General features: G+C 35.8%; 1 protein-coding gene across 38 annotated transcripts in view; it reads left to right on the plus strand.

Annotated features, from left to right (window-relative positions):
- Positions 1 to 25710, plus strand: part of LOC126694253 (disease resistance protein RPM1-like) — a 397275-nt gene that overhangs the window by 136612 nt on the left and 234953 nt on the right. For 21 of the 38 annotated variants that reach the window (XM_050390334.1, XM_050390350.1, XM_050390348.1 and 18 more), the window contains 2 exons: positions 5280 to 5357; positions 14553 to 14609. The exons of 10 other annotated variants lie outside the window; for them this stretch is intronic. The gene's annotated coding sequence lies outside the window, so the exon portion shown is untranslated. Of the gene's footprint in view, positions 1 to 5096; positions 5194 to 5279; positions 5358 to 14447; positions 14467 to 14552; positions 14610 to 16946; positions 17045 to 25710 lie in introns of those variants that run through there. 7 more of the 38 variants (XM_050390342.1, XM_050390338.1, XM_050390357.1 and 4 more) reach the window with 4 other exon arrangements.

The following is a 25710-nucleotide window of genomic DNA, read 5'->3' on the forward strand; positions in this document are numbered from 1 at the left end:
TCTACCCATTTTCACCACCAGAATGAACTCAGATTTTTTTCTCATGGTCTACTGCTATTCTTGTTTCTTTGTCACATCCTTGGCTTTTGTGGAGCTTCCTGTGTCATTATGCACTACAATTTTTTCTTGAATTGTTAGTAAAAAACTTAAGAAGGAATTGCAGAATTTCTTATAGTAATCTGATTTAAAAATTATCAGAAACACCATGATGATGAATTTTTCATCTCTTGCATCTTTTGGCTTATTGTATTATTAATTGTTATATTCAAAATTCTTACTCAATTTAGCAGACACCTTAGGATAGAATAACTTGCAATGGGCAAGGCTAGATACTAATTTCTCCCTGCTTGCTGTTATTTTTAATGGACAAATATATAAAAATATATATTCCCTGTAAAGTGTAAACAATCAAACTTAGGTCCCTCCTCAATAACACACTTCTCTACACATTTTCACCTGCAAAATGAACTCCCAAACAAGTGGTTTCATCTATTAAAATCACTGAGAAAATCCTAAGATAGGGATGAAAAAGATCTATTAAGTGAGCCACCCCTAAAAACCCAGGAACCTAGTACAGAGAGAGAGAGAGAGAGAGAGACAGATAGGTATCATGCAGATTTGCATATGGAATTAGATTATCCAAAAAAGTAGACTTATATTTCAAAATGTTATACAATAAATAGACAAAAGAAAATTACGTTCCTTACCATTGCTTGTGATATGAAAAAAATATATAACTATTATAAAATTCATATATAATAGAATTAAAAGAATTCCCAAAAAAAAAAAAGAAAAAAAAAAAAAAAAGGAGAGAGAAGTAGAGGTCATACAGTAGCTAGAGTCATATATAAATAGGAACGGTTTTTGTCCTGCACCCTTACACATGACTAATCCCATCAAGCTTTGGACTAAATTGTAAAGGTGTGTACTTCAAAGATAATTTTACAATAAAAACTCAAATTAAGAAGAATGCCCATTTTCTTGTTGAGAACTAATCATCTTAAAACAGAGTGAACTGCTCTTGTTGCAAAAGAGTTGTTCATAAAGATTCATAAAAAAAAAACCTATGTAGTTATGTGAAAAGCACAGAAAGCAATAAAAATATAAAATTGAATTCCTGAAGGTGTAAATTAATCCAATTTTTGCCTCCAATCTTGTATGAATTTTCCTATGTTCGAACTGCCAAGTGCCAATGTACCAAACATAACACTCATATCTCTGTGTTTCCAAAAGATCACTTAGAACGTATCAATGGAAAAGGTTGTCTTTTTTATTTCAATACTATAATATGAGAAACCCCTTGCAATTTTTTGAGATAATTATCGAATAAAATAAAAACAATATCTCAAACCCAAAAATAAAAACCAATCACATAATTAAACAACAAATTCAGAGTCATACATACAACTTTACTTTTTTATTACAAAATACCCTGATACATTACTTACCAGACAAATAACAAAACATAAACAATGAATAAAGATGAAAATCTTCGAGCATAAAGAACAACATTTTCAAATTCAAAACGTTTTGATAATAATGCTTTTGAAGCCCATACATAGAACTACGAAATGAATGGAACTTGGAAGGTTGGTTTTATTTTATTTAATTGGGCCTTGGACCTAGTAAGTGGGCTGGATTTCAAGTTGGGTTGGGCTATGGAGTGAGAGTAAAATGTCTCATCTTGAGCTCAATTTTGTCCAGACCTTATATGGATTTATTGTTGGCATTCTCTAGGTTTTATTTTTTATTTTTTTATATATAAAAAAAAATGGTAAAAGAGAGCAACTATGTGACTTCCTTACTTGGGTATTACCATAGTTGTTATCTCAACCCAGGAGATCACTAATGGACATTGAGGATTGAGCCAGGGGCTTGGGCCATGGGGTTTATTGGTGTTCTATAGTTGTTGGCACGAGGCATATGATATGTTCATTTACTATCATACCACTCTCATTTAACCCAGGGACTAAGGGTTCATTGACCCCCTGCCCTGGTGGGCCTATGGTAGTTATGGAAATACCACCATGGTGGCTACTGGCTACGGTCGCCTCCAATTTGGATGCAACATTATTAATTGATGTTGGTGTACCAAAAGATTGTACGAGATGGTATTCACATGGGTTTGATTTGGACAAATAACCACCAGCACACATTACATAGAGATGGTATTCACATGGGTTCCCTTTTTTTAATCATCTCAAATATCTATCATTATCGTTTGATGTTTGCAGAGCAAAAGAGTGTATATGATTAATAAGATGTTTAAAAAAAATTTTAGTTAAAAAAAATGTTTAAAGAATTCAAAGAACTTAATAAAAATATAATTTTGGAAGGTAATGAGCTGCACATATTAGTTAAAACTCATAATGTCAACAAGTCGAACACTTTTATTAGAATTGAAATCCATAGCAACGATTGGGAAAAAGAGAAGTCCATAGAACGGTAGATGCGGGTGTGACCAAGAAGTGGATAGCATAGCATTAAACCCTGACAGCACACGTAGTCATGATTTGAGAAGGAAAGCATGATTGTTTATACCAAACTCCCAACTAAAATTAATAAATGGGAAGGAGAAAATGAGCTCTCTTCAATGAATGATCCGAAATGTCTGTTTGGAAATAGTTTATTTAGTTGAATATGTAAATATTTTGCTGAAAGGGTAGAAATTAGGTTAAAAAATAAGCTAAATGGAACTCATAAATGGTATCAAAAAGTGCAGTGAAACTCGTAAATAATAGTAAAAATAAACTAAAAATGTAGATATGCTGAATTTTTCAGCTCATCCCAAATAGATGCTAAGGGTCCATTTGGTTGAGGTGAAACAAGGAGGAAAAAAAAAAAAAAAAAAGTGGAGAAAAAACTGATTTTATAGATATTTAGTTGGAGACATAGAATTTGCTTTTCTTCCTGAAGTGGACATATTCTTTTGTTTTTCTCTTCTTCCTTTATTTATTTATTTTTTTGGGTTTAACAAAATCTGACTTCTTTCTTTTCTAGGCATGATTTTTTTATTTTTTAATAAATTTGAGTGATTTTTTTTTTTATTAAAGGCTTATAAGTAAATTTATACAAACTCATTTTTCTCATCTTTCCATGTTTCCACCCCAACCAAACACAAATTAGAGAAATTAAAATTTCTTCTATCCTCCCACTTTTCCATCTCTTCCCCATTTTCCATCCTCCCAATTCTCCATCTCACCAAATTAGAGAAATTATAGTAATCTGATTTAAAAATTATCAGAAACACCATGATGATGAATTTTTTATCTCTTGCATCTTTTGGCTTATTGTATTATTAATTGTTATATTCAAAATTCTTACTCAATTTAGCAGACACCTTAGGATAGAATAACTTGCAATGGGCAAGGTTAGATACTAATTTCTCCCAGCTTGCTGTTATTTTTAATGGACAAATATATAAAAATATATATTCCCTGTAAAGTGTAAACAATCAAACTCAGGTCCCTCCTCAATAACACACTTCTCTACACATTTTCACCTCCAAAATGAACTCCCAAACAAGTGGTTTCATCTATTAAAATCACTGAGAAAATCTAAGATAGGGATGACAGAGATCTATTAAGTGAGCCACCCCTAAAAACCCAGGAACCTAGTACAGAGAGAGAGACAGAGAGAGAGAGAGAGAGAAGAAATTTTAAAATAATAATAATAATAATGCTTCATGGAGTTAACATAATAAGCCCATAAAGCATTAACAGAACAGACAAATAGAGAGAGATTTACCTTCTTTAAAAATGTCGCTTTTGTTGGCCTCAACCGTGGCTTTGTGCACAAAGAGCCCTAAGAACCAGGAATTTATTGAAACTTAAAACTCACCTCAAGAAGAAAACAAACCCCAATATAGGAAAGGATGAGAAAAATGTAAGAAATGATATTTTGTGTTCGTTTTTCTCATTACCCAAACAGGGAATGAGAGGATGATATTTTATTTTTAAATATTTTTTATCTTATTGGGCTATTGACCTTGCAAAGGATGAGATTGTTCATTGATTTCTCAAATAGATGGTTATCTATTGCTTGATGTTTCTGGAGCAAAATATTGTACAAGATTAATTAGAGATTCAAATAATTCTAAACAACTTATTAACCGTATGATTTTCAAAGTCAATCACCTAATAATGGTCCAAAAGGCAGCATAGCTATCAATACTAAAGAACAAATAATCATAACAACCGTACCTGTGCGAGTGGCCAAGAAGTGAATAATTGGTGTGGCCCTCATGGCACTGACAGCATAGCTAGCAATAATTGCTAAGAAAAAAGAGCACCTATGGCCCTGACAGCACAGGGAATCATTATTCCAAAAGGAAGACTCGTATTGACTCTCTTGAAAGTTTCCATTATTCATTTCTTTGACAGTGAAGAGTAAAATGGTTTAAATTTCTTCAAAGAATTTTTTTTTTTTTGTTGGCTCTGAATCTAAACCTAGTACATGGGGCTTAATCTCATGTTTAAGTTGGATTATGGGACCGAGAGTATAACGTAGCAAGTTGAGCTTGGATTAACGGTTAATCTAATCTAATAAAACCCAAACTTGAAAGGCTAAAGCAAAAAGTTACCTAATATCACTATCTGATATTAGGTTATAATTTGATTGTTTTTAATAATAGATATAAAACAATTACTATCTGATACTGTAAAGGAACTTTATGAAATCTACTAAAGTACGATTGGTTATAATTAAATTTAATTGGACAGTGGAGAACATAGTTCTAAAAGTCCACAGAAAATTTGAAGACTTATTTCACTCCCAGCTGCCAATTGGTTTTGTCCTTAACTGCCGACAATGTGAAAACGTTCCATTCTGCTATGACCGAAAGATAAAAACGTTTCACACACTTATTTAAGAGTAAAAAAACAATTGAAAGGCAGAATGGAAAAGAAGGGCCATTTTTTCACACTCTAAGCCAGAGGGAATACTTTAACATCATTATTTGTAGTCCTTTTGAAACTAGAATTCAACAGAGCAATCGACGGAGAAATTACAGATTGCTATTACTCTTGCTCAAAGCAATTGCACAATCTGTCTCTTTATCTTTTTTTTTTTTCTTTCTCTCCTTTCATCATCTTTAGCCAAAGAAGTGATTTCTTGTAAAGCAAATTACATCTATGGGACTCTGTTTCTAAGCTTCAAGCATACAACAGAAATTCATTAGGTGAATATTGTAATGTAAGATGTTATGCTCTTTGGCAAGATTAATTTAGACATGTACTTCTATTTTATGTGTGGAATAACCATCATACATTTATGTTCAGGTCGAAGTTGCTACTTTCTCTATTTAAGTAGAAAAAGAGGTGCAATTTAAAGAAGTAGAAGTGCAATTTAAGGATCAGGTACTCATATGTTTCTGATGCCTTTTATTGGAGTCGAGCCCATATTGTTACTAATTTTCTTGAATTGGTAGTAAAGAACTTAAGCTAGAATTGCAGAATTTCTTATAATGATCTGATTTAAAAATGATCAAAAACACCATGACAATGGATTTTTCTTCTTTTACATCTTTTGGTTTATTTAATCATCTTATGATAGCATCACGTGTAATGGGAAAGACTAGATACTGAATTCATATAATTCTAAGATCCAAAAGTAAAACCAATCACACAATTAACCCAATACATAAACTCACCATCAATAACCCATTTTTAAAAAATAAACAACAAATTCAAAGTCATACAGCTTTACTTTTTTATTACAAAACATCCAGATACATTACCAAACAACAAAAAATAAACAATAAAAAAAAAAATGAAAATATTCTAGCACAAACAACAAAACCTCAAATTTAAAATGTCCTTGTCATACTGCATTTGTTTGCTGAGAAAAAACTGGGAAAAAGGATAGAAATATATGTAGAACTTCAACTAGTCCAAGGTCTGTAATCAAATCAAGCCAAGTAGTGAATTTCCAAGTTCAGCTTGACAATAACAATAACACGTTCAAACCCCGCTCCAACTTAATCAAAGCCTACAAACAATTTCGAACTTGAGCTTGTCGAAAATTCTAAAAGCTTGAACTTGACTTGATTCATTAGTCAAGTTGAGTTTGAGCTCAATATCTAGCTCCAACTTGAGCTTAATATCAAGCGCTTGATCTTGACCTCCAACACAAGCACATAATCAAATGTTCTCATCTAAAAAATAATAATAATAAAAAATAAATCAATTAATGGATAATTACAGAAAACAATGGATTTCCGTTAGCGAGCCACAAGAAAATATCACAATTTCTCAATATTAACAAGAATCTTATGAAATATAAAAATATCGCAAATGAATGATGCTAGGGACACAATGATTTTCACAACTATTTTGTGATTGAAGCAACATCACTTTCACCTAAGTCTACCACTGACGCTACTTTTGTTATGCACTAGTCACAACTCAAAACAGATCATGTTAGCAATTATGAATAAAGTTGTGAAAAATATTGTGTCACTAGACTTACTGTATCACAAATTGGGAAGCAAGGGGTGGACATAACAAGAACAGATCAATAAAGTAATTGTGTATTTTTTACTAGTTTCATTGTCCTCCTCCTTAGGATTAACAAGTGTGGTTCATCTTTATTTTATTTTTTGGTGAATTGGTATACAGTCATTGAGAAAAACCAAACAATACGCAAACAACAGAAGTTTGGACAAAAAAAAGACACAGGGAAATGGTCCCAACAACACAAAAGGGACCAAAATCTTATACACCAAAATAAAACTATACAACTAACTCTAGCTATACATATCGATGGACCAGGGAGCTAATTACATGACCAGCATAGTGACAGCAGAACAGTTAAAACCAAGACACATATCAGGCATATTACAAGTTTTGAACAACAAAATTTTAACATTGCACAGAGCTTAGTCGAGGCTTAATTGAGGATTGCTACAGAATTTATTCCCCATTTGTAACAGAGAAGCTTAGTGAAGTTACTATCAATAAAATAATGGCCTAGAAGATTCAATGTCAGTTGCTTAACTGACTTACAGCAACTATAAATAGGAACCAAGGGGTTCCACTTGAGTGTGTGTCATAAGCACCAAGAGTGAGTAGAGAAGAAAAGTATGAAGGAAAAGTCTTCTAGTGTCAGTAGGTGTCTAAAGAAGTGAGGTGTGTGCAAGGATATTCATGTGAGTTGATGTGTGTGTTGTAGGAGTTGGTGTGTCTTGTAAAAGGTCAAGTGGTGGAGAAGTGCAAAGGAAAAAATAAAGTTGCCGTGTGTGTCTAAGTGTGACTTGTGTCTTGCAAAGTGTATTGTCAACTTGTCAATTTTTTGAAATAAAGGTTTTCTTTTAATATTTTTAGCATGTTTTGTCCTTTGTTTTGTTCAACAATCTAGTATTAGAGCTTCTGCTAGTTCAACAGGCAATCCAGATTCTTCTAGCAAAAGGGTAGGCAAAGAATAGGTGGTCTTTGCTCTCAATGCAGCCCCTACAGTATACACACAAAGTATCACCAGTATATCCCCATTTAGCTAGCCTGTCTCTAATTGTTAATTTGTTTTTAATTGCCAACCATCCTATGAAAGTATGTCTAGGAATAGCTAGCTGAAACCAAAGAAACTTTCACCAATCCACCTCCAACTCTTTTACTCTAATTTCATTATTGGTGGCAGCACAAGAGTAGCAGCCAGAGCTTGTTATTGTCCACTTTGCTGCATCTTTATATTTGAGATTCACAAGATGTAGCTGGCTTTGGCAGGCTTCCAAATCCAAACATTGTCCCTCAAAACAGACTACTTTTGCTTCAGGCTTGCTGGCTGCATCATTAATCACTCAATATCCAAATTCTAATGAAAGGTTACCAATAGGATGCCAATTGTCATGCTATAAGAATATGGTCTTCCCATCCCATGCTTCAAATTTAATGAAGCTCATAGCCAGATCCCTTAACAGTCCATAGACACCTGCCTTTCAGCAGGTTGGAATGGACCCAGGCTACCCAAATAGAGCCAGTTTTTGTGTAAGATTTCAGATATGTTATGGAATAGCTGATTTGTTCCAGTCCTTCTCTCTTGGGAAGGCAAACTATTTTTTCCCAGGATACTTGGTTGAAATATGTCTATAGTTAAATTGTAATTATAGTAATTTTTACAATCTTTCTCTGAAGTCTTAAGAATTTTTTTTGGCAAGATTCATAGGTGTGTATGTGACAACTGGCATGACAAATTACATTCATAATTAAATTGTTACGTTCTCAACATTATCACTGAAATAGTTATTACTTTCTACCCTTGACCCTTAAGTGAGCCACCCCAAAAACCTAGGAACCTAGTACACAATGATAGAAAGAGAAGAATTTTTTTTTTTTTTTTTTTTTTTTATTTTTTAACTTCATAGAATTAATATAATAAACCCATAAAGCATTTAACAGAACAGAGAAATAGAGAGAGAAGTTTACCTTCTTTAAAAGCATCGCTTTTGTTGCCCTCAGCCATGGCTCTGTGCACAAAGAGCCCTAAGAACTAGGAATTAGTTGGAACTTAAAACTCACCTCAACATAAAAACAAACCCTCCCTTATACTTGAAAGGATGAGAAAAATATAAGAAACAAATTTTTGTATTCATTTTTCTCATTAACCAAACTGGGAATGAGAGGATGGTATTTTATTTTTTAATATTTTTATCTTATTGGGATATTGACCTTGTAAAGGTGAGTTTCAAGTTGGGTTGAGTCCTTTTTTTTAGAAAGCTTGAGCCAAATTTGGTCTAGACATTTTTTTTTTTTTCAAGATTTTTTAATTATTTTTTTAATTTTAGATGAGAAAAACTTAAGTGAGACTTTAAGTGACACTAAAATTGAAAAATTCAAGCACATAATAATCCCTAGAAAGCTCTGAAACTTTGGCTCACCTCAAAAGGGCTGTAAGGGGCATTACCTTCATGCAAAAGGTCAAAGTATCACTTATGCATGTTAGAAAATGCCAAATCATGAGATAAAGGTAACTATTTTCACATTCTAACAAATGGAAAATTTGTAGATTTTACGTTGAACACATAATTGACACTAGACGAGAAAATCGACCATAGTATGAAACACAAAAGGCATAGATGACAGGTAATTAGAGATATGAAAGAAAACTTACCAAAGCAGAATGACATATATCAGAAGCATACTGCATTCGGCTAGAATGCAAGATACATTTTCTTTTATTAATAGTAAAAAATTGGCCACCAAGCCCTAGCGGTCCAGCTTCAGCAACCTTAAGTGACCTTGTTTTTCCATTGAAGTGCCGAACGACTTGAAAACTTTCACTAGATCAGATCCAGTATGCATATTATTCCCCATGCATTGACCCTCTACTTCCACCGCATATACATACATAACAGTTATGTAGCATTATTAAAATCAAGACCTAAAAGCTTTCTTCAAAATACCCAACAAAATAGAACTCCAAAGAATGAACTTGTACATATAGTACAACATGAAGGAAGTTCTTTCTTCAAAAAAAATTGAAAGAGTAAAAACCCAATCAAATAATGACACCTAGCCAAGCAAGCGTGGCGTCTTATCCACAATAAGGACTCTCTCTTTTACAAGGTGTTTAAGGCGAAGTTTTTTCCTCATGGCTCTCTAATTGATGCTAAAGAATCCTCTTCCGGTTCGTATGCTTGGAAAAGCATCTTGAGGGGTCGTGACGTGGTCCTAGAAGGAGCTTGTTGGAGGGTAGGCAATGGGAAATCTATCAAAATTTGGCAACATTATTGGCTGCCGCGAAAACACCCAACTTTGGTCGCATCTCCGATGGTGGAATCTATGGAGGAAGCTACTGTGGATTGTTTGATAGATGAAGGGACACGCACATGGAATGCTGATATGGTGGATGGATTGTTTGCACCGGAAGAAGCAGAAGAAATTAAGAACATTCCATTGGCCCGGGTAGCTACTGAAGACTCACTGTTTTGGCCACTAGCACAGGATGGTAAGTTCAATTGCAAGCTGGGGTACCGATTCTTAAAGGAAGCAGAGGATGGTTCTCACAGGGAGGCTCGGCCTGATCATGAAAAAGGCCTATGGAAGCAAATCTGGGCTCTGGCATGTACGAATAAGGTGAAGAATCTAGTTTGGAGAGCTTGCCGTGACTCACTTCCATCAAAGAGCAACCTTCTGCGTAGAACTATTATCACGGATCAGACCTGTGACCGTTGTCGAGGTGAAGCGGAAGACATGATTCATGCAGTATGGACTTGCAAAAACCTGGATTGTGTGTGGGATAAGGATACCGCATGGAGTTTTCGGAACCAGACTTCTTTTTCCAGCTTCAGTGAATTGATGGCTTGGGTATTTGAGCATCAACGGAAGCCAGCTCTCTTTGCTTTCACGGTGTGGTCCATCTGGACTCAGAGGAACCAGATGCGTTCTCAACAACCTTGTTGCTCCCTGAACCTTCTTTCTCAATTTGCAGCTGAGAGATATTCAGAATACCAAGCTATCTTACCGCCAACTTCACCCAGTAGACCTCGCATGAGGACACGTTGGAAGCCACCTCCATTAGACGTCTACAAAATTAATTTTGATGGAGCCGTTTTTGCCGAAGAAAATTGTTTAGGGGTAGGAGCTATTATCCGTAACAAAGAAGGCTTGGTGCTAGCAGCCATGACAGAAAAAATCCCCCAGCTCCTACAGCCGATTGAAATTGAGGCCAGGGCAGCCACTAGGGCTCTTGAGTTTGCTAGGGAGGTGGGCATCTCAGCAACTGTCCTTGAGGGAGATTCTTTGATGGTGATTAAGGCATTAGAAACCAAGGATGTTGGACTTGCTCCATTTGGTCTCTTGATTCAGGATGCTTACAGTTTTATTCCAGCTTTTTCTTTATTGTCTTACTCTCATACAAAGAGAGAGGGCAACCTAGTAGCGCATGATTTGGCGAAGTTAGCTGTTACTATCCCAAATTGTGTAGTATGGATGGAAGATGTTCCATCGGAAGTTGTTCATTCATATCAGGCTGATTTGGCCGGGTTTTCTTATTAAAAGTTCGTAGCATTCATTCTCAAAAAAAAAAAAAAAAATAATGACACCAAAAGGTATTCTGTCTCTCTGTATCTCTCACACTCTAATCTTCATCTTCATAATTATAACAAATAATGCAAGGGGCTAAAAGCATGAATTCCTTAAAAAGTGATAATCAAGTAAACCCCCACCTTTTGTAGTTTTGTTGAGATTCAACTTGATTTGGTCCGAATGAGAACTTGGATGGAACTAATCAAGGAATTGTACCTGCCATATCTAAGAAAAATCTAACTAATATTTCCTAGTCAATTCTTATATCATCCTAGGTTTTAGGGAAAAAAAAAAACTTCTATTTTGCACCTTTAGCAACTAAAGAACACAAACTAAATATTTGTACTTAACTGTGGAACAACCTGCCAAAATAGCAGTATGCTAGAGAAGAATGTACGTTAATGATGGGAAAAAGAAACATAAAATACATTATGATAAATCTTAAATAGGTATCCTGTAGATTTGCATCTGGAATCAGATGATCCAAAATAATAGAATTATATTCCAACTACAACAAACTGACAAAAATTTTACATTTCCTACCATTGCTTGTGATATGGAGGAAAAAAAAAAAAAAAAAAAAGAAGAAGAAGAAGATAAATATTATAAAATTCATATAAAATTGAATTAAAAGCATTCCAAATTTTTTTTTTAAAAAGGGGGAAGCAAAGGTCATACAGCAGCAAGAGTCATTTATAAATAGGAACAATTTTTGTCCTGTGCCCTTATAGAGTACTAACCCCATCAAGTTTTGGATTAAACCGTAAAGGTGTATTTCAAAGATAATGTTACAATAAAATCTCAAATTAAGAAGAATACCCATTTTCTAATTGAGAACTAATCATCTTAGAACAGAGTGAATAATACAGAATTATAGCATTTCACTGCTCCTGTAGCAAAAGAGTTGTTCATGGAAGTTCTCAAGTCCCTAAAGTTAAAAGCACCTAGCCAAGGGTCTTCATTCCTAATCGAAAGAAGAAAAGTACCGCCAATGACAAAAAAACAAATAAAATTTATCGAGTAAATTAAGAGTTACAATATTGATGGAATTAGCAATGGGAAAAAGAAACATAAAAGACATTATGATAAATCTTAAATAAGGTATCATGTAGATTTGCATCTGGAATCATAGTATCCAAAAAAGTAGACTTATATTTCAAAATGTTATACAATAAATAGACAAAAGAAAATTACATTCCCTACCATTGTTTGTGATATGAAAAAAATATAACTATTATAAAATTCATATATAATATAACTAAAAGAATTCCCAAAAAAATAAAAAATAAAAGAGAGGGAAGCAAAGGTCATACAGTAGCAAGAGTCATATAAATAGGAACAGTTTTTGTCCTGCACCCTTACACATGACTAATCCCATCAAGCTTTGGACTAAATTGTAAAGGTGTGTGCTTCAAAGATAATGTTACAAAAAAAACTCAAATTAAGAAGAATACCCATTTTCTTGTTGAGAACTAATCATCTTAAAACAGAGTGAACTGCTCTTGTTGCAAAAGAGTTGTTCATAAACATTCTCAAGTCCCTAAAGTGCAAATCATCTACCCAAGGGTCTTCAACACTGCCAATGAGTTCTAACCCAAGAAAAACCATTGCTTTCCAATAGTAAAACACTTTGAAAGCTCTCAACTCTTGCATATTCCATATTCAACAATAAAAAGTTAAAAAAAAAAAAAAAAAAAGCCATGCAGTTATGTGAAAAGCACAGCAAGCAATAAAATTGAATTCCTAAAGGTGTCACGACTCGCGAGAGCTCTAAATTAGTACAATTTTTTGCCTCCAAGTTTGTATGAATTTTCCTATGTTCAAACTGCCTAGTGCCAATGTACCAAACATAACACTCATATCTCTGTGTTTCCAAAAGATCACTCAGAACATATCAATTGAAAAGGTTGTCTTTTTATTTTAATGCTATAATATGAGAAACCCCTTGCAATTTTTTGAGATAATTATTGAATAAAAATAAATAAATAAATCTCTGAGACCCAAAAATAAAAACCAATCACACAATTAAACAACAAATTCAGAGTCATACATACAGCTTTACTTTTTGATTACAAAACACCCCGATACATTAATTACCAAACAAATAACAAAACATAAACAATGAATAAAGATGAAAATCTCCAAGCACAAAGAACAAAATTTTCAAATTCAAAACGTTTTGATAATGCTGCTTTTAAAGACTATGCATAGAACTACGAAATGAATGGAACTTCAAACTTGGAGGTCTCGAATTGGAACTTGGAAGGTCGGTTTTGTTCTATTTAATTGGGCCCTGGACCTAGTAAGTGTGCTGAATTTAAATATTGGTTGGGCTATGGAGTGAGAGAGAAATAACCCCCATAAAAAAAAAAAATAAATAAAATAAAAAAGAAAAAGAAAAAAGAAAAAAGAAAGAGAGAGTAAAATAATCCATCTCGAGCCCAATTATGTCAAGACCTTAAATGGATTTACTGTTGGCATGCTCTAGGTTTTTATTTTTTATTATTAATTTTTTATGAATAAAAAAAATAGTGGGTAAGGGTGACTAAAGTGACTTTTATTTACTTTGGTGTTACCATGGTAGCATCTTACCCACTAGAAATCAGGGAAAACCATAACTGTTCTCTCAACCCCACAAGGGCGGATGAAGGATTTCAAGCTAGGGGGAGGAGGAGGAGGAGGGGGGGGGGGGGGGGGGGGGAAGTATAAGGAAAAAAAAAAAACCAAATAGGTATCCATATAGTATTAACAAACTATCAACCAAGATAAAAACACAAAATCATTATTTCTTACTATATTAAGATGCAATCATCTACCAAAAACGACATAAAAACACAAAATAATATTTTTTCTTAAGAGCGTCAGCTATTGCTTGATGTTTGTTCACTGATTTCTCAAATACATGTTTGTCTGTTGCTTGATGTTTCTGGAGCAAATTAAAACATTGCACAAGATTTTAATAGAGATTCAAATAATTCTAAACAACTTATTAACAGTATGATTTTCAAAGTCAATCACCTACATAAATGGTCCAAAAGGCAGCATAGCTATCAATAATTGCTAAAGAACAAATAATCATAGCAACAGTACCTGTGGGTGTGGCCGAGAAGTGTATAATTGGTGTGGCCCTCAAGGCAGCATAGGTAGCAATAATTGCTAAGAAAAAAGAGCACATATGGCCCTGACAGCAGGTGGAATCATTATTCCAAAAGGAAGACTCGTATTATTGACTCTCTTGGAAGTTGACATTTAGGCATTTCTTTGATAGTGAAGAGAGTAAAATACTTTTCTATTTCTTAAAAAAACTCTCTTTATCTTTTTTTTTTCCTTTTCTCCTTTCATCATCTTTAGCCATAGAAGTGATTCTTGTAAAGCACAAATACATCTATGGGACTCTGTTTCTAAGCTCTGAGCATACAAGAAAACTTCATTTAGTGAATATTGTAATGTAAGATGTCATGCGCTTTTGCAAGATTAGCTTAGACATTTACTTCTATTTTATGTGGGGAATAACTATCATGCATTTATGCTCAGGTTGAAGTTGATACTTTATCTATTTAAGAAGAAAAAGAGGTGCAATTTAAAGAGCAGGTACTCATTTGATTCTGATGCCTTTTATTGGAACTACCTGAAATAAGTTTATTCTGTTTTATTTGTTCTTAGCATGGGAATCGAGCCCATTTTGTTACTAATTTTCTTGAATTATTAGTAAAGAACTTGAGCCAAAATTGCTGAATTTCTTATAATAATCTTATTTAAAAAATATAAAAAACGACATGAAAAGGGATTTTTCTTCTTTCACATCTTTTGGCTTCTTGTATCATAAATTGTTACCTTCAAATTCTTCCTTACTCAATTTAGTGGGCACCTTAGGCTAGAATCACTTGTGATGGGCAAGGTTAGATACTGAGTTCTAATAATTCTAATTCTAATTCTAACTTTCTCCCACTTTGCTGATATTTTAATGGATATATATATATATATATATATATTTCTATATATATTTCTATATATATTCCCTTTAAACAAGTAAACAACCAACGTACCAAACTCAGATCCCTAATTACACACTTCTCTACGCATATTCACCACCAGAATGAACTCCCAGATTTTTTTCTCATGGTCTACTGCTTTTCTTGTTTCTTTGCTTGCCAAAACCTTGTTTTGGGAGCTTCCTGTGTCTTTATGCACAGATGATCGGTACTCAAGTTGTAGTACCAATACGTATACGTTCAACTGCGGGGAGATCACAGGTGTGGGTTATCCATTCTAGGGAGCTGGCCAAGCCAGTGCTTGTGGCAATCCTCAGAGCTCACCTGTGAGAACAGCATTACCACCATAGATATTATGAACATGAAGTACAGGGTTTCGGAAATGGATTCCAAAACCAAGAGAGTCCGTATAGCAAAGGAGGACGACATGGATGGAATTGTTTGCCCAACTTTGTGAATAGCAAACTCGATTCCAAGCTTTTCTAGTGTCACACTCTTACAAAATCTTACCATGTCACACTCTTACAAAACCTTACCATAATCTACGGTTGTAAGAATTGACCTCCTATAATGTATGATTACATGTTCTACTATGAAAATTTCACTTGCCCTGTACATGGGCGTGGGCTTTCAGTAGTAAAATATGATGACCTTGAGTTGTGTCTTGTTTATCAAAAACCAAACTATCTCAAGTGATCTATTTTTTTTTATTTATTTATTTTTTTTTTTTTTTTTTTATTTTTTTTATAAATAGGAGTCAACCATATCTTTAAGCAAATTACTCCTTTTGAATCTCGTGCTTTTATATATTTTCACTTATCTATCTTAGTATTCACATTTCAATTACACTCATTTTATGAATACTTGGCCTCTTAATAGCCCAACATTCAGAATCATGGAACATAATTGGTTCTATAGCAATCTTATAAAATTTTCCCTTCAACTTAATAGGCATTCTACAATCACACACTACATTTGATTCACTTCTCTACTTCGCCCACCATTCTCTTATCCTATGATTCACATCCTTTTCAATCTCTCCATTTTTAGGAATTATTAATCCATAATATTGAAAGCTCTTGCTCTTTAATATCTCTTGACCATCATGTCTTACAGCACATTCATCTTTGTTCAACTTTTATTAAACGTGCATTATACTTAATTGAAATCCTTTAGATTATAGAGCATCTTACAAAATTTTAACTAGGCATACACTTCGTGTTTATTTTATTTACTAAAACTGTGCCATTTGCAAAAAGCATACATCAACGGACTTCCTCTTGAATTGATTTAGTGCGGTCATCCATAACTGGTGCAAAGAGAGACAGACTTAATCGGTGTTCCTTAATGCAAACCTATAGGGATAGGAAATTCAAACTAGTTACAAAACGGTCATACATATCCTTAAACAAGTTTAAATACTTTAAAGAAACATTTTTCTTTTTCAAGACCCACCACATAACCTCTCCAAAGACCTTAACATATGCTTTCTCTGTGTCAATACATTACCCCTCTAAGGACCCTAACATATGCTTTCTCTACATCAATAAAAATCATATGAAGACCTCCCTATATTTTTCTTTTTATACGTCTAAGAAAGAAAATAGCTTCCATGGTAAATGCACTTGTACATATAGTACAAACTGGAATTCTTTCTTTAAGAAAATTTGAAAGAAAACGATGACATTAATGAAACATAAATATTCTCTCTCTCTCTCACTCTAATCTTCACTTCATAATTATAACAAATAATGCATGAGTCAAAAGCAAGAAATCCCTAAAAAGTGATAATCAAGTAAAGCACCTCCTATAGTTGGGATTAGATTCAACTTGATTTGGTCCAAATGAGAACTTGGATACTTAACTTATGGGAAAAATCTAACTCATATCCTAGCAATTTATTTTATCATCTAACTTAGGTTGATATATATATATATATATATATATTGCACCTTTTGCAACCAAAGAACACATTTGTACTCAACAGCTAGATTACATGAAGGTAGTCATCAAATATACCTAGTGGTAATTAAGGTGAGGTGGCAATGCTAATGCAGTTAACATCATATTTATTTCAATATTTTAGTATACCATTTATACGTACATTTGTAATTCTTTTTATAAATTTTATATGGTAAACTATACTCACATCTCTGTGTAATCACTCAAAACATTACAAGTCACCTTTTATTCCAATGCAATAATATGAGAAACCCCTTGCTCTTATTTGCGATAACCATTGAATCAAAACAATCTCTAAGACCCCAATACAGCAAACCAATCATACAAACCCAATACATAAGTTCAACATCGATAATTCCTTTCAATAATAAAGAAACAAAGAATTCCAAGTCAAACAATTTTACTTTTTGATTGCAGGACATCCTAATACAATGCCAAACAAATAATAATCCAAGATGTAAATCTTCAAGCACAAAGCACACAACTTTAACTTCAAAACGTCTTGAACAAGCATTCTATTTCTGTTTGATTTGTTTGTATTTGTTTCTAGTATAATCTGTTCATCATCGTGAACATGATGCACTTTTTTTTTAATGAAAATATCTATTACCTAAAAAAAAAAAAAAAAAAAAAAAAAAAAAAAGGTCCTTGAGAAAACATAGGAAAAAAAAAAAAGAAACATACTATTAGGACTTCAACTAGGAGGGCTGTAATCAACTCAAGCCAAGTATAGAATGGTCAAAGAGCTCGGTTTGATAATAAAGATAGCATGTTCAAACTCCGCTTGAACTTGACCCACACCTACAAACAATTTTTGAACTTGACCTTGTCAAAGATTCTAAAAGCTTGAAGTCGGGGTCAGCTTGCTTCATTAGTCAAGTCAAGTTCGTGCTCAATATCAAGCACTTGAGCTTGAACACAAGCACATAATCAAATGTTTTAAATCTCAAGAAAAAAAAAAAATCAATGAATAATAAAATAAAACAATGGATTTCCTCTTTTGAGCCACAACAAAATATCACAATTTCTCAACAGTAAAAGGAATCTAATGGATAATAAACATATCACAAATGAGTAATGCCTAGGGACACAAAATTTTTCATAACTATTGACATGATCTATTGTAATTGGAGCAACATCACTTTCACTTGTGTCTAACATTGATACGACTTTTATTATGCACCAGTCACAACAAATCATATCATCAGTTGTGAAAAGTGTTGCGTCACTAGACTTGTTGTATCACAAATTGGGAAGCAATGAATAAACATGACAAGAACAGAAAAATAAAGTAATGATGCATTATTAACTAGTTTCTTTGTCCTTCTCATTAGAATTAGCAGTGGGTTTTCTTGTTCACAGTAAGGAAAGAATTAACATGACAACAAAATCCATAGATGTGAACTTGGAAAGACACATTACAATAATAATTAACAAAGGAAGAACAAAGATTTCAACCACATGAATCCCCTTCCCCTTCTTTGCCAAAAACAAAAAAAGCTGAGCATTAACTGACAGAAGTTTTCAATCTAAAAGAGAAAAGATAAAATGAGTGTATATATTAAATTGCTCTGTTCTCAACATTATCCATAAAGGGTACTACCTACTATTCTCAACATGAGACACCGGAAAAATCCGGAAACATAGTACACAGACAGAACACAAACATAGAGAGAGAAAGAAGAAATATTAATTTAAAATATTTAAGAGACAACAAATAACAAGTACATAAATCATTAATAGAACAGAGAATTACCTTGTGAAAAAGGGTGGCTTTTGTTGGCCTCAGCCTTGGCTGTGTGTACAGAGAGCCGTAAGAAAGCCGAATTCTCGAACAAGACCGAAATTTGGGAGGTGGGTTTCTTTTTAGGATGAGAGAAACCTAAGACACGATATTCTGGGTTTTTTTTTCTCTCTCTCTCTCTGAGATTTCTCGCAGATTCTCGCTAACCAAACAGGGAATGCGAGAAAACGTAATAATATAATTGGATTTACAGGGGCGGTGAGTGATAAATGATGACTATTATTTTATTTTTATTTATTTGGGTACTATTATTTTTAGTATTTTTTTTAGGTCAAAATGTAAAACTCAATTTCTAAATTTTACAATTTTTTATTTCAGTTCTCTAAATTTACATTTTGTCATTTCAATCCTTTAAGTTTCAGTCTTCCTCAATTCAGTCATCTATTAACAATTCGTCCAATTTTGCCATTAACTCACCTAAACGATGTCGTTTTGCACTTTATTTAATATTTATTCGAGGAAATTACATTTTGCCCATATATGATTTGCCCGAAAAATACTTTGCGTACTTGTGATTTAATAATTGACACTTTATCCACCTAATGTTAGTTTAATTTATCTCCCGTTACCCACCTTTGTTAAGAATAGGGGTAAATTTTTTTATTTTTGTTACCCTTTTATGTCTCTCTCTTTTCAAAACATAAAAAACTAAAATATCAAGGGAAAAGAAGATCTAAAAGTTTAGTTTTACAAAAATTAAAACCTAACTTTTACACTTTATTTTCATGTATCTTTTTTCCATTCTCTTGTTCAGGTGAGGAAACACATAATTTCAATTTTTAATGTGTTAATAAAGAAGATCTAAAAGTTTGTACATGAAAAGGAGATGTAAAAGATAGGTTTTAATTTTTACAAAACAGGCAAAACCCTTGGTTACATGCCCTTTTTTTTTTTTTTTTTTTTTATAATCTGCAAATTTCATTAAAAACTAAACAACGGAAACAGAGGGCTAATCTCCCTTACAAGCAGCCTCAAGAGAGGGGGGAAAATTACTATAAGAAAAACAAAAAGGGCGGTAAGAGTTCAGAGCAAACCTTGCAGCTTCATGAGCTGCAACATTGCACTTACACTGAACCCACCTAAACTCACAAGACACAAAACAAGAAACCAAACTACGAATATTACAAATTAAAGTGCTGATGGGCCAACTCGGAGTGAGGTTAGGTTGTGAAAGAGGGTCAAAACACAGCTTAGCATCTCCTTCGAAAATGACTGCACTCCATCTCTCTTGAATGGCAATTTGCACTGCCCATAGAATTGCTTCAGCCTCTGCTTGAGCGGGAGAACAAAGGTGATGCTCCTTACCCCAAATGGAGATGGCAATTCCCAAATGATTTCTAGCAACAGCAGCCAAAGCAGATTTTGAATTGCTTAGAGCGGCATTGACGCTGATTTTGATCCAACCTTGAGGTGGAGGAGACCAGACATCGACAGATTGTTCCACAGAAGGACGGTTGCTAGGAGAGTACACCTTTGACGCTTCCAGGAACCTGATTCGAACATTGTTCATGGCTTTATTCACATCAACTTTGCCTCCTTGAAAGAGAAGGTGGTTTCTGGTCTTCCATATCTCATCTATGATCAGAGCCATGTTAAGCGTTATAGTCCAATGTTGATCTGTGGGGATGGGAGCATGTGTTGGGTTTATGATCAAACTAATGATGTCTTCATTTGAGGTCAGAGATGCAGAATCAAATCTAAAGCCCCAACCAACCGTGGTCCACAAGGCTTTGGCAAAAGGACAAAGGAAGAACAAGTGTACATAAGTCTCCTCATCCGATTTGCACAAGCTAAAGGTTGTGTCAGCTTGCTGAATTTTGCGCTGAAGGTTCACCTTTGTAGGCAAGACGTTGGCACCTATCCTCCATAAGAGCATTTTGAGGCGCTCGGGGAGTTTAGCTTTCCATAAATTTTTCCAAAGTGGTTGAGCTTGTACATTGCTGTTTGGATACTGAAAGGCCACCTTATGGACAGACTTAACTGAGAAGTTTCCTTTAGGATTAGGGAGCCATATGAGCTTATCTTGCCTTGGGGTGATTGGGATGGGGATGGTGAGGATTGCAATGGCAGAGTCAAAATCAAAAATCTCCTTGATCATGTTCTCATCCCAAGTTTTCGATGGAGGGTCGAAGAGGTGATGTGCTTTGAAGGGAAGCTGTGAATATACCTCAATCCTAGGTCGCGGTTTGAATCCTTCCATCCATGGGATCCATGGATCCTCCCAAACACTGATCGATTTGCCATCGCCTAGTAGGTAACAAGCTCCTTTCACAACCAGATTTTTTGCATCCTCAATAGCTCTCCATGTTGGGGAAGCTCTTTTCTTTGGTTCCGCTCTAAGCCAATCTTCTTTAACTTTGTACTTAGTTCGAAGAACCTCCATACAAATGCTTTGCTTTCCTGAGGCCACCATCCAAGCCAGCTTTGCAAGGAGGCCAGCATTAACTTCTTTGGTTCTTTTGAAACCCAAACCACCTGCGACTTTGGGTCGACATAGCTTGTCCCATTGTTTCCATGCTATGAATTTACCCTCCTTCTCCTTAGGCTTCCACCAAAACCTTTTGGTCATCGAATCCAGCTTATCACAGTTTTTGGTAGGGACATGAAAGGCAGATAAAGTATAGCTGGGGATAGCTTGTGCCACTGATGTAATGAGAGTGCTTCTACCCGCCCATGAGAGGGTTCTGCTCCTCCAACCTACAAGTTTCGATTCTAACTTTTTCTGCAGAAATTTGAAGTCTTTGGATGGAGATCTGGACATGAACAAGGGTGCACCAAGGTACACTGCATCCTTTTTGAGGGATTTCATTTGGAGAAGATGCTTTATAGATCTTTTGCAATTTGCTGTGGTGAGCTTAGAGAAGAATATCCCTGATTTGGTTCTGTTAAGACTCTGGCCAGACCATTCGCAATACTTCTCAAGACAAGAGGCTAAAGTTTCTGCATCTTTTCTTGTTGCCTTGGAGAACAGAACGATATCGTCAGCGTACATAACATGTGTTAGAGCCGGCCCTCTAACACTTGCTTTGGCGCCGCTAATATTGCCTAGACTCAGCTCCCTGTCTAGCATTCTTGAAAGAACCCCCTGCCCTAGTATGAATAAATAAGGTGACAGGGGGTCGCCTTGTCTTAAGCCTTTGGTAGATTTGAATTGATTCGACTTACCACCATTAACCAAAACCTCAAAGGATACAGAAGATATACAAGTTAGGATCCATTTGATGAAAGTATGGTTAAACCCAAGATTTGAGAGAACAGCTTGGATAAATTTCCAATTAAATCTATCATAAGCTTTTTGGAGATCAAGTTTTAAGGCCATGAATCCAGATTTTACCTTCCTTACCTTAAAGCTATGCAGCAACTCATGCACCACCACTTGGTTCTCTGTAATCCACCTCCCTAGGATGAAAGCAGACTGACATGGGGAGATGACTTTGTGCAAGAGAGGTCTAAGCTTTGCAACTAACAGCTTGGAAATGATCTTGTAGGCCACGTTGCAGAGGCTTATCGGCTGAAAATTGTTGACTGTGGCAGGGTTGGAAGATTTAGGAACAAGCACAATAAGGGAGCTGTTGGCTTCTTTCGGTAAGCTTCCATCAACGAAAAAAGATACTATAGCTTGGGTGACAGCTTCACCAACAATAGGCCAAAATTCTTTGTAGAATAATACAGGAAATCCGTTAGGACCGAGAGCTTTTAAGTCCTGCATTTGGAATAGAGCTTCCTTGATTTCTTCTGGGGATGGAATTCTCTTAAGCCTTATATTATCCTCCTCAATAATGCACTGAGGCATGAGGTTCTCCAGTTGCGGTGGGAATGTGACTTCTTCCTCTGAGAAAAGATTTTTAAAGGAGTTGAAGAAGATTTGTCTAATTTGATTCGGCCTGGTAATCCATTGCCCATCCTCAGATTTGATAGCATCAATATGGTTCCGTCTTCTTCTAATAATGGTGGACAGGTGGAAAAACTTTGTATTTCTGTCACCCTCCTTTAGCCATAATTCCCGAGATTTTTGTTTCCACAGGACCTCAGTTCTTGCAAGCCATTCAGAAAGCTCAACTTGGAGCTCTTCTTCTATTCTGCCATTGTCATCAGAAGGAGGCTTTTTTTGGATTTCGGTTATATTTTCCATAATCTGATTTATCCTCACTTGACAGTGCCCAAACACTTCCTTGTTCCACTTTTGGAGAGCCTCTCTCGTAGCCGTCTGTTTTTTGTAAAGCCTGTGAAATGCTTGACCATGTGTCTCCTCATTCCAAGCTTTTTCTATTATCGAATTGCAACCATTATCACGAATCCAAGCAGCTTCAAACCGGAACAGTCTATGGGCAAAGCTGTCTTCTGGATTGGTGTCAAGCAGTATAGGGGTATGATCAGACATAATGGCTCCCAGATGGGACACTGCAGCTTTTGGATAGGCAAGCCTCCAGGAAATACTAGCAATGCCTCTGTCTAATCTTTTTTTAATTGCTGAACTTCCCCATTTTCCTCTCACCCATGTGAAAGCATTTCCAGAGTACCCCAAATCAATGGCTCCAAAATCGAAAATAAGCTCGTTAAGGTAATTGGTAGCTGATGGCTCACTGCCTTTTCTTCCTCCTAAGGTCTCCCTGTCATCCACGGTGTAGTTAAGATCTCCGAGACAAATCCAAGGGCCTTGGTAAGCACCTAGGAGTGCCATTAGATTCTCCCATGCTTTTTTCTTTTTGGACGGGTAAGGTGGGCCATAGAATGCAACTAGTAACCACTCACAATTTGCATCAGATACTTTTACAGCAATCAAGTTCTTATTATACTCAACCTGCTGAATTGCAAACCCAGCTTTCCACATAACACAAATACCTCCTGCAGTACCTTTAGCCTCAACAACACACAAATTTGAAAACTTTATTTCATTCATTACTTCTAACATTCTAGAGGCCGAAGCCTTAGTTTCACTGAGAAAAACAACATCTGGGCTAGTCCCCTTTATTTGAGCCTTAAGGGCTCTAACTGTCGCGGCTCTGCAAATACCACGACAGTTCCATCCTAGGATCTTCATGGAGAGGTTGGGGGCTTGATAAGGCCCGCCTCCTCGGCCATAGAAAAAACAGAGCATGATTCAGAGAGAACAGGGGAAATAGAAAATCCATGTGAATAATTAAGGTTGTGAATGGTAAAGTCGCAATGTTCACCAAGAGGAATTGTAGGTACCTGACCTGATGGGTGTTGCTCAACTCCAGCTATAGTGATAAAATTGGCCTTCGCAGGGTCAAGGAGACATGATCAGCGATCTTAACCCTTTTTGAGAGAATTTCTAATTCTTTTTGTGAGAGTTTTCTTTTGCGAGGAAGGGGAATCGGGTTGCAAGGTTTAGCTTGAATGGAATGTGGTGTCTGGGTGTTCAACACATTGGTAGGGATTTTAGATTTGGACCGTGGAGAAGGACGTTGGCTAAGCAAAGGTTGTTGAGACGACTTGTTGATCTGGGGTAAGACTTTATTAGTTTTGGCATTTTGTTTGGGCTTGGGGGAGAGGTTTGTGTTTGGGCTGGTGATAGTTGGGCCGAAACCAGGTGGGTAGAGTGGGTTTGGGTTTTCACTTTGGTCCAGACATATAGGTGGGCATAATGGTTTTGGGAAGTGAAGTGTTGGTTTTTCTATTTGGTCCAAACGGATTGGTGGGCTTTTGGTATGAGGTTCGTCAGCCTTATCTGATAGGATTGGAGCGGAATGGCTTACGTGTGTGGGTGAGGTTGTTAACTGAGGCGTACTGGCTCCTGCCTCCGATACAGCGTCTAAGGACGTGGGCAGAATTTGCGCTGACATGTTGTTGGTACCAAGCTCCTGTCGTACAGCATAGCGGCTAGGCTCCTGTACCTTGTCCTTTTTTGGTGTCGTTGCATTGCAAGCTTTCACAAGAATGGACAAATCGGAACAGGGAGGTGTACTACCGGCAGGACAAACAGGGACAGAGGGGTTAGGATCAAGGAATAATTCCGGTGGAGAGGTGTTACTTTCTGCCCGGAGCCACGGGCCTGAGGCAGTGAAGTTATGGCCAAAAGGATTTCTAATGCAAAACATTTTTCCAACGCAAGCCCGTGATTCATGGCCAATAATGCCACATCGGTAACAGACATCTGCTAATTTCTCATACCTTAGACTGATCCAAAGATGAGGAAGATTATTTCTAGGCAGGAAGATTCCTGGCATTAGAGGTTGGAGTAGATCTACCTCAACTTGTATCTGAATGAACCTTCTCCAGGATCCATCTCTTTCTCCAGCAAAATCAACTTCCACTACTTTTCCTGCTTTTTCTCCAAGTCTGCGAATGTTTGTAGGTGATCTCCACAGATCCGGGAGGCCGTGGACTTGAACCGAGAAGGTTGAGGTTGAGAAAGGGATTTCCTGCCATGTGAGAGATGGATTCCAATGCTTAAGAACCAGATGACCTCCTCTGATGGACCAAGGTCTCCTACGGAATGCATTGGTCATGTCCGCCTCATGATGGAAGCTGAACTTAAACAGTTTGTTGTCTAGTCGAGTGACTCGGACTTGAAAAGCTGGTCGCCACGCCTTATTAACCACATCTATGACGTTGGCTAAGCCTACCTCTTTAAAGGTAATGAGTTTACCTATAAGAACCCATGAAGGCTTCTCAGAGTTACATTGGTTTGGAGGGAGCTCTACGCATGCATCAATCCAAGAGCTATTTTCTGTGCAAGCAATGAGGTCTGAGACCTCCATTGCAATGTTTGAAAGAAGGGCCGGCCGGGTAGAAGATAGAGGGGAAGGTAGGAGGAGGATGGGGAAAAGGTTAAGGAAATATCGATGTACTAGACATAGGGGAAGGGTGCTACTAGAGAGCACGGAGAAATTACATGCCCTTGTTCACTACTTGCTTTCACTGAACCTAGCTTTTAGATCTTTTTTTCTCTTGATTTTTTAGTTTTTTT

Source organism: Quercus robur, chromosome 8 (genome assembly GCF_932294415.1).
Source record: "Quercus robur chromosome 8, dhQueRobu3.1, whole genome shotgun sequence".
Taxonomy (NCBI): Eukaryota; Viridiplantae; Streptophyta; class Magnoliopsida; order Fagales; family Fagaceae; genus Quercus; species Quercus robur.